This window comes from Canis lupus, chromosome 3 (assembly GCF_003254725.2).
Source record: "Canis lupus dingo isolate Sandy chromosome 3, ASM325472v2, whole genome shotgun sequence".
NCBI classification, from domain to species: domain Eukaryota; kingdom Metazoa; phylum Chordata; class Mammalia; order Carnivora; family Canidae; genus Canis; species Canis lupus.
The window spans coordinates 87,764,725-87,779,219 of record NC_064245.1 but is presented as its reverse complement, the minus strand read 5'-3'; the positions used below and the strand labels follow the sequence as shown (position 1 = coordinate 87,779,219).

At 45.0% G+C, this 14,495-nt stretch overlaps 1 long non-coding RNA gene across 2 annotated transcripts in view; it reads left to right on the top strand.

The window, feature by feature from the left end:
- Window positions 1-556: 556 nt before the first annotated feature.
- LOC112653747 (uncharacterized) overlaps window positions 557-14,495 on the top strand; it is a 28,299-nt gene continuing 14,360 nt past the window's right edge. For both annotated transcript variants that reach the window (XR_003132478.3, XR_007409992.1), the window contains exon 1: window positions 557-868. This is a non-coding gene — a long non-coding RNA (uncharacterized LOC112653747). The remainder of the gene's footprint in view (window positions 869-14,495) is intronic.

Sequence of the window (14,495 nt, the reverse complement as noted above, 5' to 3'; positions counted from 1 at the left end):
TCATGCTCCTCTCTCTCTCTCTTGCTCTTTCTCACTCTCTCTCTCAAATGAATAAATAATCTTTTTTAAAAAATTAGACGTCTAATCTTTGGCCTTGCAGCAAACCCATTTTTTTAAATTCTTATTTATTTATGATAGTCACAGAGAGAGAGAGAGAGAGGCAGAGACACAGGCAGAGGGAGAAGCAGGCTCCATGAACTGGAAGCCTGATGTGGGATTCGATCCCTAGGTCTCCAGGATTGCGCCCGTGGGCCAAAGGCAGGCGCTAAACCGCTGCGCCACCCAGAGATCCCCAAACCCATTTTTTTTAATCTGACTTCCATAATCTGGTTCTTAAAAGAAGTTGCTTGTTATGAAGTCATAAGTAAAGGTTTGTGGGAAGTCATTCCTGAGGGAAAACATTAAAGCCTTCCCCATGGGCTGTAGGAATATGGTCAGGGCTCTGAGCCGTCTGGCAAGCACCCGGAGGAACACTGAAGGCGTTTGCTGCTGCATTCTGACCCGGCAGCCTCAAACCGAGTCCTCCTATGACATCGCACAGCTTCGGAATCCTGGCATTACTTGTTCATGTTAGAGCCTAAGGTCCAGAGAGATAGAGACCTTGTCTATGGTGGTCATCGGCACTATCTCAGGATCTGGCATAGACTCACTACCCAGTTAACACTGGAACCCACTAACAGGGACTTTTATTTTTTTTAATTCTTAAAAAAGATTTTATTTATTTATTCATGAGAGACACAGGCAGGCAGAGGGAGAAGCAGGCTCCCTGCAGGGAGCCTGAAGAGGGACTCGATCCCAGGACCCCAGGACCACACCCCGAGCCGAAGGCAGACGCTCAACCGCTGAGCCACCTAGGAATCCCTAACAGGTACTTTTAAAGGCAACTTACATGTATCACCTCATTTAATCCCTTCAACCACCCAATAAGTACATGTTAGTCTTATTCTCATTTTATAGACAGGGAAACTGAGGCACAGACCATTTTCATAATGTCACCAAGATCATGCGAACAGAAAGTAAACAGGTGGGTTTAGAAATAACATAAGGAGAAAGTACCAAAGGGAAGGTGGGTGAGATGATGGATGAAAGAGGTGATGGGGATTCAAGTGTACACTTTCCATCAGGAAAAATAAAATAAAATAAAATAAAATAAAATAAAATAAAATAAAGCAAAACAAAACAAAATAAATAAATAAATATAAAATAAATAAATAAAATAAAATAAAATAAAATAAAATAAAATAAAATAAAATAAAATAAAATGTAAAGCAAGCCAGGTTTCCAATCCAGCATGCTGGCCCCAGAGCTTCCACCCTGATCACCGCATGCTGATTGAATCAGAGAGAAAGGGTTCACCGGAAAACATGGGCATTTATAAGAACTCAATCTAAGATCTGAACTCACAAATTACCCCCGCCACTTCAGCCCTCTTTATAAAATGGAAGAAGCAGGTCACAGAGCACCAAGCTTGATCACCAGAATCATCAAAACCACCACAGTGCCCTAGAAGCACTAGAGTCCTGACAGCAAACTAAATACTTAATTTCCTGCCATCTTGCATCACTTCTTAACAGATTCTTGTCCACATGCTCCAGAGAGTAGACAAGATGCTGAACCAGGAACCAGGAGATGATAATAACCACCATTCATTAAACACGCATTTCAAACCAGCCCTCGGCTGGGCGCTCTTCCTACACGACCTTCTTTCATCTTCCCACAACTCTATGGGATGCATATTTTCACCCCATTTCAAGGTGAATGAGATAATGTCATCATGTGGTAGGAAAAGGACTTGGCCCTATCCCAAGTCATGGTCCCCTCACAGGCCATGGTCTCTAAGTGGTTATTGAGTTCAAACCCCACCTCTGCCTTCCACCTGCAGCCCAGCGGGTGTGATTTTTGACGAAGTCCACTAGCAGCTCCCTCACCTATGTTTGGTCATCTGTGAACATGGAGGTGATACACAACAACAGCGATAATAATAATAAAACAACAACAACAACAACATGTTATTATTCAGCCTATCCAGCTATTCTCAAGGTTGTTAGAGGAAACATATGTGAAGTGACTATATTAGTCACTTCAAAACTTGAGTGTCTCTCCCATCGACCACTTCTCATTCTACATGTTCTCCAAAACAAAATCAATACAAAACCCAAAACTTAAATAGAATCTGCAATTAAAATAGACATCGTGTTGATTTTCTTAATTGCAAAGTGGTGGGTAAATTTGCTAAAGCTGGACGGTGCCCATGCCCTCACCCCCCCCCCTTTGCTGAGGCTGCACACACACGCTGTGGGCCCATTTGCTACTCCTGCACTCGGAGACAGGTTTATAAAATGCAAAATGTTCTGCAAAGGTAGGAACTCACCTTGGCATGACTGTTAGTATCACGACCCACGTCACTCAGGGGCTCAGGGCGGTGTCGCCCTCGCTCCCTGCGGTGCCCGCACAGACATCCCTGCCCTGGGGCACCTCTCAGCGCTGTCCTGCCCGATCTCAGACTGGGGATGTGCAGGGGCAACAAAAGGAAAGAATGGCCCCCTCTGGGCCCCACCAGGGTCCCACCGAGGAACTGGGTCGGGTTCAGTATCCAGGCTTAGGCGAGGACAGAAAGGTCTGGCCCCGGGCCCCTAAACACCTTCCCCGCTCTCTATCCCAGGAGCCCAGAACGGCTGCGATGAGGTAAGGACCCCACCGGAGGGTGGGACCCCCCAAGTGTGGTCACGGGGCGCAGTGGGTGCCGTTGGCTTCATCACCTGGCCTCCCGAGCCCGTGCAGAAGCCAGGCCCACGCAAGGGCGCCACGGAGCAGCCTCAGCGCATCTTCAGCGCATCCTCGGCGCATCCTCGGCGCATCCTTGGCGCATCCTCAAGCGCATCCTCAGCGCATCCTCAAGCGCATCCTCGGCGCATCCTCGGCATATCCTCAAGTGCATCCTCGGCGCATCCTCAAGCACATCCTCAGCACATCCTCGGGCGGGGAAGCCTCACCAGAAAGGCCAAGTGATCTAAGGGCAGTTCAATCTCCAAGGCAGTCACCAGGCCGGGAGGGAAGTCTGGCGGGAAACCCTCCCCACGTGCTCGAAGACACTCCTCCCAGACAGGAGGTCCAGGCTTTCAACCCACCTGCAAAACCAGGAAGAGGAAAACTCATCAGCGAGACCTGCCAATGCCCCGCCGGTGCCAGTGCACCTGCCACGGGCCAGCGGAGTCTAGGGGGGCAGGGGACACACAGAGGGCCACATTTACGCGACCCCGTTCCCTGGGAGCATCCCTGACACAGAGCGGGAGGAGGGGGACAGGCACCCCGAGAGAAGGAACGGTGTCCTGAATTTGTGGGGTCTCCACGGACACCAGCAGAGAGATGGTAAAATCCTTAGGGTCTCCAGGATGTCAAGGGCAGGGGCGCTGGGAAGGAGGGGCGCTGGGGAGGAGGGGCCTGGGGAGGAGGGGGGTCCAGGGAGGAGGGGAGCACGGGGAAGAGGGGCCTGGGGAGGAGGGGGGCCCATGGGAGGAGGGGCCCCCGGGGAGGAGGGGCGCACTGGGAGGAGGGGTGCCTGGGGAGGAGGGGTTCACTGGCAGGAGGGGTGCCCCGGAGGAGGAACCCAGGGGAGGAGGGTCCCCAGGGAGGAGGACTTATTAATCTGGAAATTTATGACCTTTGGGAAATTATTTGTTCTAGGGGGTATTAAAGAGAAAATGTCAGAATTTCTAGATCCCGATTAAAATCTTTCGGAACCTAGGCTCAGGAGTGACATCCCATCTGTTGGCCATGTTCTATTTGCTAGAGGCTGGTCAGCAAATTCAAGCAGATGGGATCACACAAGTATGCGAGCACCAGGAAGGGGATCATTTGGAGCCCTGTTGGAGGCTGCCTACCACCCCTTGCTTAAAAACAGACAAGAGTGGGACCCCTGAGGGGCTCAGTGGTTGAGCATCTGCCTTGGGCTCAGGGCGTGATCCCTGAGTCCTGGGATCGAGTCCCACATGGGGCTCCCCTCATGGAGCCTGCTTCTCCCTCTGCCTGTGTCTCTGCCTCCCTCTGAGTCTCTCATGAATAAATAAATAAAAATCTTAAAAAAAAAAAAGACAAGAATCATAATCTCTTTCCTTTATCTGCTTCTCCTGAGAGTGAAACTATATTCCTTGGTGGCAATATATGGCCTCAGATCTAATGTAGAACATTTTCCTGAGATCTTCTACAGGGAGGATCATTTTTGAGGGGGAAATACTTGATTTTCTTTTCCATATATAAAAGTTGATAATACTTTTTGTGTCAGGGAACACGGAGTCAAATACTACATGAGTAAATATGGTGAAAATCCATAGTTTGTATTGCCTTGGAAGACAGCAACTACAATAATTCTATGAAATGACCTTATCCTACTAAGAGTATTAACAAGAAAAATTACTAATAGGAAAATTAAGGTGAAGATTAGAGTAATTAATCATTCAATTAATTTGAACAAAATATTCATTTGTCTTAATAATTAAGGAGTATAAGGATAAAAGATTACTTCTCCAAAACTATACAAATCGATGTATCAAAATTTATTTTCACTTCACCAACAGAGACATTCATTACAAAAGTGATTACTCAAACTCAGATGCAGTTATCTCATTTCTCAAAGAAAAGCCCCCAAACCCAGAGAATTAAAATTGGAGTTTTTGAGGCTGTTTCCATAATGCCATCATTTCTAGTGGGGAGAAAAATCAGGCATTGAACTCAACTTAGCTGTTTAATTGAGTTTTTCTCACTTCTTGAATTGACTGTTGGGATCGCAGCACCCCAGCTTTCTCCTCCCTATTTGCTGTATGATAGACTAATTATTAAAATTTCCCAAATTCTGGGAAAAATGGATTTTGAGGCCTTGGATTCAAATGTATAATTGAACACCTGTTCTCGCTTCTAACTCTGCGTGTGTGTGTATGCATATGCGGTGCGTCATAAATGTGCTAAACTTTATATTAGTCCTCTCACACATAAAAAAACATTGTAAGTTAGCATTGATTGTTAGGTGCAATATCTGAGCTATTTTGAGCTCAGTCAAAGGTGAGCAAATGTGACATTTTATTTAAGTGAGTTAGAAATTGCATGGGCATTGTTTGACACCTCTCTCAGTGCCAATAGCCTACTTCCCATTATCAAATTCCACTCAAACTCACATCTGCAGAAATGAATCAGCCCTGGAAGCAGTTATATGGTACAAGAAACGTTGACCACGCTATTAAATTCAACTTTCTGTGTGTGCTGATGGAGTACCTTATCATTTATTGATATATTTTCAAACCAATGCTGAAATATTATCTCAAAATATGTTAATTAAAATAAGAAAATTTGCAGGTTTTAAAAAAACAGGTATTTTTAAGCCCCTGTTATGGGTCTGCCACCAAAGTAGGCATAATAGAAAAGAGAAAAGGAATAGAGGTTATAATCCAACAATTTGTCAGTAGAACAGAGCACCTGCAAGAGAATTTCACAGTAGAAGCTATTGGATGTCTATTCCCCACACACATACCCCTTTGGACTATGAAATCTTGGAAGCACAATCCGTGTTCTATTAGGTATTTGGTACACCACCGGTATCGAACACACAAACTGGAATAAAATAGATGCTTAAGAGACGGCTAATGGATGCTGAATGAATCAGTGAATCAATAAGCAAATCTGCATATGAACCGGATGCATGATACAGGACACTCTCGAAGTCAAACAGAGGAATATATTCCCTACAGGCTAGTGAAGTAAGGAAATGCTGTAACATGGGGTGCCATAGATGGAAAGTGTCCCCCTAAAATTCATGTTGGAACCTAACCTCCAATATGATGGTAATTAAGAGTAGCACCTCTGAGCGTTGGTTAGATCATGAGAGCACAGCCTTCGTGAATAGGATTGGTGCCCTTATAGAAGAGACCCTTATAGAAGAGACCCTCTTGCTTCCACCATGTATGGGCCCCACAGGGGAAAGATAGAGGTTTCTGAATCTGAAGGAGGCTCTCACCAGACACCAAGTCAGCCAGCACCTTACCTTGGAGTGCTCAGGTTTCGGAACTGTGAGAAAGAAATGTGTGTTGTTTATAAGCCACCTAGGCTCTGGTATCTTTATTACATCAGCCCAAATGGCCCAAGACATGGGATTTACTCAGCTATTGGAAAACTAGGGATATTCTGGTAGGATAGAAAGAAGGCAGGAACCATATTGGAGTTGCTTTCCTGAGAAAGGATCCTTCAGCACTTTCTCCAAACACTCAGACACCAAGAGGTGATCTCATGAAGGTTACTGAACTGGACTGAAATCCTGCTTCCTCATTGCCTAGCTGGGGGGTATCAGCAACTGATTTGATTTCTCTACTCCAATTTGTAATCAATATTCTAGGAGAACTAAGCCAACTTAATGAACTGTGATGATTTAATGGCTCATGAAACGGAAGGGCTTAGAGTAGTATTCGGCACAAGCAGGTGGTAGCTATTTTGGCAGAGACCAGCCAGCTTGCCAGCAGAGTCTGTTACCCCGTTTCAATTACATAGCGTTGTGACTGAAAAGAGGCTGTGTAGTCAGAGACCTTTCCTAGACTTCCTGCACCATAAGTGTCACCAAGTGACTCGTTCTTACCCACAGAATGTGAGCAGAAATGACATGGTTGCTTCCAGAATAGGGCATTTAAAAAAAAAAAAAAAAAAAGCACAAGTAGGGGCGGCTGGTGGCACAGTTTGTTAAGCATCCAACTCTTGGTTTCAGCTCAGGTCATGGATTTCAGGGTCATGAGATTGAGCCCCATGTCAGGCTCTGTGCTCGGAGTCTGCTTAAGATTCTGTTTCCCCCTCGCCCCCACCACACACGTGTTCTCTCTCTAAAATAAATAAATAGGGATCCCTGGGTGGCGCAGCAGTTTGGCGCCTGCCTTTGGCCCAGGGCGCGATCCTGGAGACCCAGGATCGAATCCCACGTCGGGCTCCCGGTGCATGGAGCCTGCTTCTGTCTCTGCCTCTCTCTCTCTCTGTGACTATCATAAATAAATAAAAATTACAAAAAAAAAAAATAAGAGGAAAATCTTTAAAAAAATAAAAAATAAAATAAATAAATAAATCTTTAAAAAAAAAATAAAATAAATAAATAAATCTTTAAAAAAAAAAAAAAAGCACATGTGTCTTCTCTGGGCTCCCTTTTATTCCTTCTTCTCTCAACTGACTGGGCCCTAAACAATTCATTAAAATATTCATTATGTAATGAGGCCTAGAATAATTTATCACTGATAAGAATTAGTGAAAACATGCCTTACCATTCTCATTAGACTCTTTTCTGAGTTTTCACCATGATGACCTTTACCTTCCATTGGAAATGGCCAGTAGGATAAAGCTTGGGTATCTTTCAGCTTTGCTTTCTTCCAGAGCAAGATGGGGCCCAAAGGCCACAAGGTGCACTTGTGTGCTTAAGTCTTCAAGTCAACACAATTACAGAAACATGTTCAGGGATCCTCATGTCAAGACAGCAGGAACTGTAGATCCTGTTCATGAAAAGAAGCCGTGCTTTGAAAACTCACTTTTCCCAAAACCTGCATTTGCTTTAACCAAAACATCTAATTTTGAAGCACCCTCCGAGAATGCTTATCACATTGCCAATCAAAAAAAAAATTGCCTCATGGGATTGGTAAGATCTTAGAGAATTCACGTGTGTTGGTTTGCTGGGGCTGCCATAAGGAAGGGCCACAGGCTAGGTGGCTTAAACAACAGAAATCTATTTCCCATAAGTCTGGTGACGAGAAGTCCAAGACCAAGGTGTCAGCGGGGTCAGTTTCATACTGAAATCTCCTTCCTGGGCATGTGGATGGCCATCTCCTCCTTCCCATGGTCTTCCTTCTGTTAGTGTCTGTGTCCTAACTTATTTTCTTATAAGGACACCAGTCATATTGGATTAGGACTCACCCTAATGACCCCACTTTAACTTAATTATACCTTTAACGACCTGATCTCCAAACACAGTCACATTCTGAGTCACTCAGGGTCAAAACTTCAACATATGAATTTGGCAGCGCATAATTCAGTGCATAAAAGCATATGATCTAGCAATGGTCAAGTTCAAAAAATTGAAATACTGCCTCTATCAGAAAATGTTATCCTCCCCCAAACTGCCAGTATCCCTTCTAATAAGTTCCAGGTAGCAATGCACCTTATTTTTCTCCTGCAGCATTAACTGGATGGAACTACCCTGGTCTCTCAGCGCTTCCAGTAACCAAACTTATTCTTTTCCTAATATATCGATGAAAAATGCTTTTGGGGTCACCTGGGTGGCTCAGTCAGTGAAGGGTCTACTTCTGGCTCAGGTTCTGATCCCAGGGTCCTGAGATCGAGTCCCACATTGGGCTCCCTGCTCGGTGGGGAGTCGGCTTCTCTCTCTCCCACTGCCCCTCCCCCTCCACTCATGCACTCTCTCTCTTGCTTTCTCTCTCTTAAATGAATAAATAAAATCTTTATTAAAAATTGCCTCTTTGGGCAGCCTGGGTGGCTCAGCAGTTTAGCGCCACCTTCAGCCCAGGTCGTGATCCTGGAGACCCAGGATCGAGTCCCACATCAGGCTCCCTGCCTGGAACCTCCCTCTGCCTGTGTCTCTGACACTCTCTCTGTCTCTCATGAATAATTAAATAAAATCTTTTTTAAAAAAATGGCCTCTTTGAGCCCCTTTTGGAAACTGGTTACAAATGATAGTCCAAGAGAAGGAAGAGTTTATTGGCTGGGCACAACCTTGGCATACAAATTCTTGGTGCTTTCTCTGGGTGTCACCTGTCACACATGACGTTAGTTTACTTTTATGCTTTAATGAAGAAGCAAGCTGTGCACATCATGGGGCTTCTTTGTTTTGTCCTGAAATCTCAGACAACCAACAGTCCTAGGAGGGCGGTCTGCTGCCCTGAAAACGGGCTCTTTCATTTGAGCTAGGTTTTGAATCACAGCCTCTTCAGGTGGTCTTAGCCAGGAGATGGAATACAAAGCTATCTTCTACACAGATGTTCCCTGGCTTACAACAGGATGAGTCTTGAAGGACTTGATTGAAATTTGGGTGGAAGTTACACCTTTTTATGAGAAAAGTAAATCATATTCCCAGAACAGTTGGAAGGGGTGGAGTTCATTTATGTCTTGGCTCGGCTGGCAGCTATCTGGGCACTTAAGTACGACGTAAATCATTTAATTGGAAACTCTGTAGTCACCTTTATGGACGCTGCTGCTGGACAACTGTGGATTCCATCAGCCAACTTGCCACATTGGAAGAGGAGATGAGAATCACAAATTTGTGAAAACTTTCCAATGCTGGAGGAAGCGTTTCAGCAGGCTAAAGCTGAAAATGATAAAATCTAATCAACTTGTCAGAAGTCTGCAGACACTCAAAAATACTACAAAAGTCTACTGAAAATTACTTCTGTTAAGATGGAAAAATGATTCATGACTTTGCTTGAAAACATATATGGCATCAATGAGGAAAACTCTGGGAAGATAACCCTCATTGATTTGAGGAAAAAGGAAATGAAATCATGAACTCAACCTCAAAAGAAAGGGTCTTGGAAATATCTAGTGTTTTGTAAGACAAACCACCCTCACATAACAAAGAGCATAATGAAGAATCGTGACAATGAATACTCAGTTTGCCTCTTATTCCTTTATAATTTAGGGTTTTCAGCACTAATCCTATGAAAATAAAAGTCAAAATCAGGGGCACCTGGATGGCTTGGCTGACTCTTGGTTTCAGCTCAGGTCATGATCTCAGGGTTGTGAGATGGAGCCCTGCATTGGGCTCCACATTGGGCTGCGGAGCCCTGCTCTCTCCTACCCTGCCTCCCCCGACTGCACCCACACGCTGCTCTCTCTCTCTCCCTCAAAATAAATAAATAAATCTTTTAAAGACTCAAAATCAAATGGATATCAAGATACCTATACACTGGTACTTCAATCTTACCATCTCATTATAACCAAACCAAATCAAATTGATTTTAGGACAATTCTCAACTTTTTTCAGAAAGTAGAGAGATAATTTTTATATGCAAAAAAAAAAAAGAGTGAAAAATTATAATTCTTAAAAAAGATTGTTTCTCTTCTTCATTATGAAATAAATTTCCAGCCAATTGCTTTCATTGCACTAATATAAGTTGTGTTTTAGGAAGCAGAACCAGGCCCTAAGTAAACTGTAGGCTTGCATGCCTTTGGACTTCAGAGCAAACATGGACCATTACTTCTATGTGTCTCTTACCTTGAGGCTAGAATGTTTATTGCTATTGTCCTCTCTCTGTACCAGCAAAGTATCATGGGTATGTCAGGGGCAGACAGCTTGCCCTTAGTATCAACATTTTTAGCTTAAAAGAAACTACAGTCAAGTAACCAAATCCATGAAGCCGTATCTACACATGCACCTGATTTCAATAATAAGCTCCTTGATCTGGAGCCTGAACCTCAAGCCCAATGGACAGACTGTGGGAGGGGTTTGGGAAGGGGTAAGCCTATTTTACAAGTGGAAGGATAAAAATAATTTGTGGCCAAAGGGCAGAATAGGGTAGTTTCAAAACATGCCGACATCTGTTGCCTTTATTCCCACGGGAGGAACCATGCCTGGTTCTCTAAGGACGTTCACTCTGAAGGAAGCCAGCTACCATGTAAGAAGACCAGTTTCCCTGGGGCTGACCCTAAAGGTGGAAGGTAGGCATTCTAGAGGGCAGCCTCGCTGAACTCTCTGCCAACGGCCAGCAACAATGACCAGTCACGCAAGTAAGTCATCTTGGACTTCCGACCCTGGTAGGCGTTCTACTGTCCAATGAATGACTGCAACTACATGAAAGACTCAAGAAACAATATGACCCAGCCACACCATCCTCAAATTCCTGAAGCCTCTGTCCCCTAGTCATTCATTAACTAATTATCTTAAGCCACTTAATTTTGGGGTAATTTTAAACAAAGCAATAGAAACTAGAACAGCAAACAGAAAATAACTGGGGCTAATTTCAAAGAAAAACAAGTTGATTGGGGCAATAAATGTGGCTCATAGAGTCAAATGGGCAGAAGCCAAGGGATATTCTTGGAGGCAGGTATGAGAAACTATTTCACAATCTCATCTGAGTCCTTCAACTAGAATGAACGCGTTTAGCTTGGCTGCTATAACAAAATCCTCTTGACAGGGTGGTTCAGACAATGGACATTCATCTCTCAAAGTTCTGGAGGCTGGAAGTTCAAGGTCATGCTAACATGGCCAGTTTCTGGGGAGGGTCCACTTCTTCTCTTATAGATAAGTGTCTTTTCATTGCATCCTCACGTGAAGGAGTGCAGAGAGAGGGAAGCAAGCTCTCTGGTATCTCTTCTTGGAAGGACACAACTCTCATCATGAGGCCTCCACCCTCATGACTTAATCAGCTCCCCAAGGCCCCATTTCCAATGCCATCACTTGGGGGATTAGCGTTACAACACATGAATTTGGGGAGGGGACAAAACATGAAGTCTGTGACAGATGATTACAAAAATAATTTTTCCCCATTTTTCCTCACCTGACTTGAGATTTAAAGTCCTCAATTGGCCTACCTTTTGGCCACTGTCAACAATTTGGACAGAACAAAGGCATACTATTTACATGTGTAATTCCACTGTGCCAGTTACCCGTTGCCATTAGAAGTTATAGAATAATGATAATAAACCAACGTGAGTCTCAGGGGCTTACAGCAATACATGTTTATTACACAAGCATCTAGAGTTAGCTCAGGGTCGGCTAGGAAGCTCTTCTTATCAGCTGAAATCGTTCACATGTCTACCATTAGCCCCTTGTTGGGTGGGCTTCAGCTTTACATGTCTTTTTTCTGCATTTCTCCTTTTCCATCAAGCTAGCCCAAACATTTTCTACATTTACACAGACTCAGGAGAAAAGGCAGAAATACTCAAGGTCTCTATGCCTAGGCCAGAACTGTCACACCTTCACCCCCACCACATTTTGGTGGGCAAACTCCTATTTAAGGGACAGAGAAAATGTAGTCCACCTTTTTTAGACAGGATCGGCTAAGTCGCATGTCACCTGGCAAACGGCGTGGTTACAGGGAGGGGGAAAAGCTGGGACCATCAGAGCGACCTTCACCAAGGCTATACACATCATGGGGAGGTGGGAGGAGAACTTACCAGAAGGCGTCCAAACTGCCAAAAGGACATTTAGGTTAATTCTGAGAAGCCAATTATAACAATAAATTTTATACAAAATATTAAAGGTGTAATGTGTGTGTGTTTAGATTTCTTTTCATCAGATTCTCATATTAATTTAAGAATCAAAAGAACACCATACAGGGACGCCTGGGAGGCTCAGCTGGGTAAGCATTGGACCCTTGACTTCAGCTCAGGGCCTGCCCCCGGGGTCCTGGATTCGAGCCCCATCAGGCTCCACACTCAGAGGGGAGTCTGCCTCAGATTTACTGCCTCTCCCTCTGCCCCCTCACCTCGGTCTCTCTAAATATATAAATAAAATCTTTAAAAAGAGAGAATATGACATACACATTGATCAGAACACACAGCGGCAGTTCAGTCCCAATATCGAGCTGTAAAAGCTTTGACATAGCTCTGCACATCCGGGCCTCAAACTCTTTGTCTGTAAGCTCTAGGTGTTCCCTAGCTACTTAGCATCTACGGAGTAGAGTCTCTCATTATTCTTCCATTCTTTTTTTTTTTTTTTAACATTTTATTTATTTATTCCTGAGAGACACAGAGAGAGAGGCAGAGACACAGGCAGAGGGAGAAGCAGGCTCCTTGCAGAGAGCCCGATGCGGGACTTGATCCTGGGACCCTGGGGTTACCGCCTGGGCCCAAGGCAGATGCTCAACCACTGAGCCACCAGGTGTCTCTTATTCTTCCATTCTTAGAAGGCCCCTGTGGACATATAATTTATTGAGATATTAGTTTGTGTTTAGTCCTCAAATGTTCAAAACTTCAGAGTAGCCAGATTAGAAGGGCAGACCCTGAGACTGGAGCCAGCCCAGTAAAACCTGCCTTGGCCATTTACTAGCTGGGTGACTCAGGCAATTTACTTGCCCTCCCTGGGCTGCAGTTCCCCTGCCCATAAAATGGGAACAGTAATAGTCGTATCCGCCCCTTGGGTTGTTGAAAGGCAGAAATCATGACCAGCACTGGAACTTTTTGTTCTAGCAACGTGTCATGGCTGTGATCCTGCACAGTCACCAGCCTCCTAGCGCTAGGACTGTGTCCTGCCTACGCTGCCTCTCGCCGTCCCCCGGGGTTGGTGACTCTGAACACCGCGAGGCCAAGGCCAGTACTGGTGGCTGTGCTTGGTGGCAGAAGAGAGCAGCTGTGGGCGGGGACCTCACCCCACCTTCCAAATCTCGGGGGAGGGCATCGTGCTGGTGGCAATGAATTACATTCACAACTGCAGCTGCCACGGAGCCTACGAGATGCCCGGTTCTCTGTCTGCCTTTGCAGCCGCTGGGGTTGACAAAAGCCACACCATGCTCATTTTTATGACACTGTCCACGGGAAGGGGAGGGGGGTGCAACCTTCTTTCCCTAGGGTGCTGATTGCAGAAGCCGTGAAGGCAGGGGGAGGGTGAGATTTCCTAAGAGGAGAGGATGGCTTTCTGCGGACCCACGTGGAAGCACCGCCACCACCACCGCCACCTCGGAAACCAGAGTCAGGGCACACTCAGGTAGACGCCCCCTTATCTCTGAGAGACGCTAAGCATATTTCCCCAGAGGACTAACCTGCTACTAAAATCTTAGTATCCACCTTCAAAGACACTGTGAGAAATGCAGGAGATGATGGAGAGGAAAGCAGCTGTTGCCATAATGACAAAGCGACTGGGTTCCGTGGAGGATTCCTCTGAATTTCCAAGGGCAGGGGATGTGCCCTGTTCTCTGTTATCCCCACGCGTGGTGTCTGACCCAGGACTAGATGTCAATACATGTTTTTAGACTGTACCAACCAGAAACTGCAATTCCACTGCAAATGGGGATGCCCAGAAATCGGGGGATTAAGGAAGGGAAGAATGTAGAGAGAAAGAAATCCCTCTGCCAGAATCAGAGCAGAGAGGATGCCTATTTGGGCCTGCGGAGAACCGGACTTCATGGGAACCAGGGGGACTTAGCAGTCACCCCAACCAAGAGTGCCTTCTAAGGAAAAAAGATAATATTGCCTTTTCAGATTAAATCATGATTCAAAGCACTTAGGCTTCTTATTCTATGTCTACTTATGCATTCACTTATTTCATAAATTTCTCAACCCCAACTTCATAAGTGACAACCTTCAGAATTAACAGGACAGGTAAATCGGTCTCATTTTGCTGCTTTAAAAACTATTATTTTATCTACTTCTGAAACATAGTAAAGAATCTTCTTATGAGACTCAAGGCAATTCCCCTATTTTTATGTGTGTGTCCCCTAGAATCGGACAATGTGCCAAGTATGGGATGGTAAATGTAATAAAGCCAGTTTTTCCTGAACCTCTATTCCACCGCTCACTCCAGTAGGCTGTGT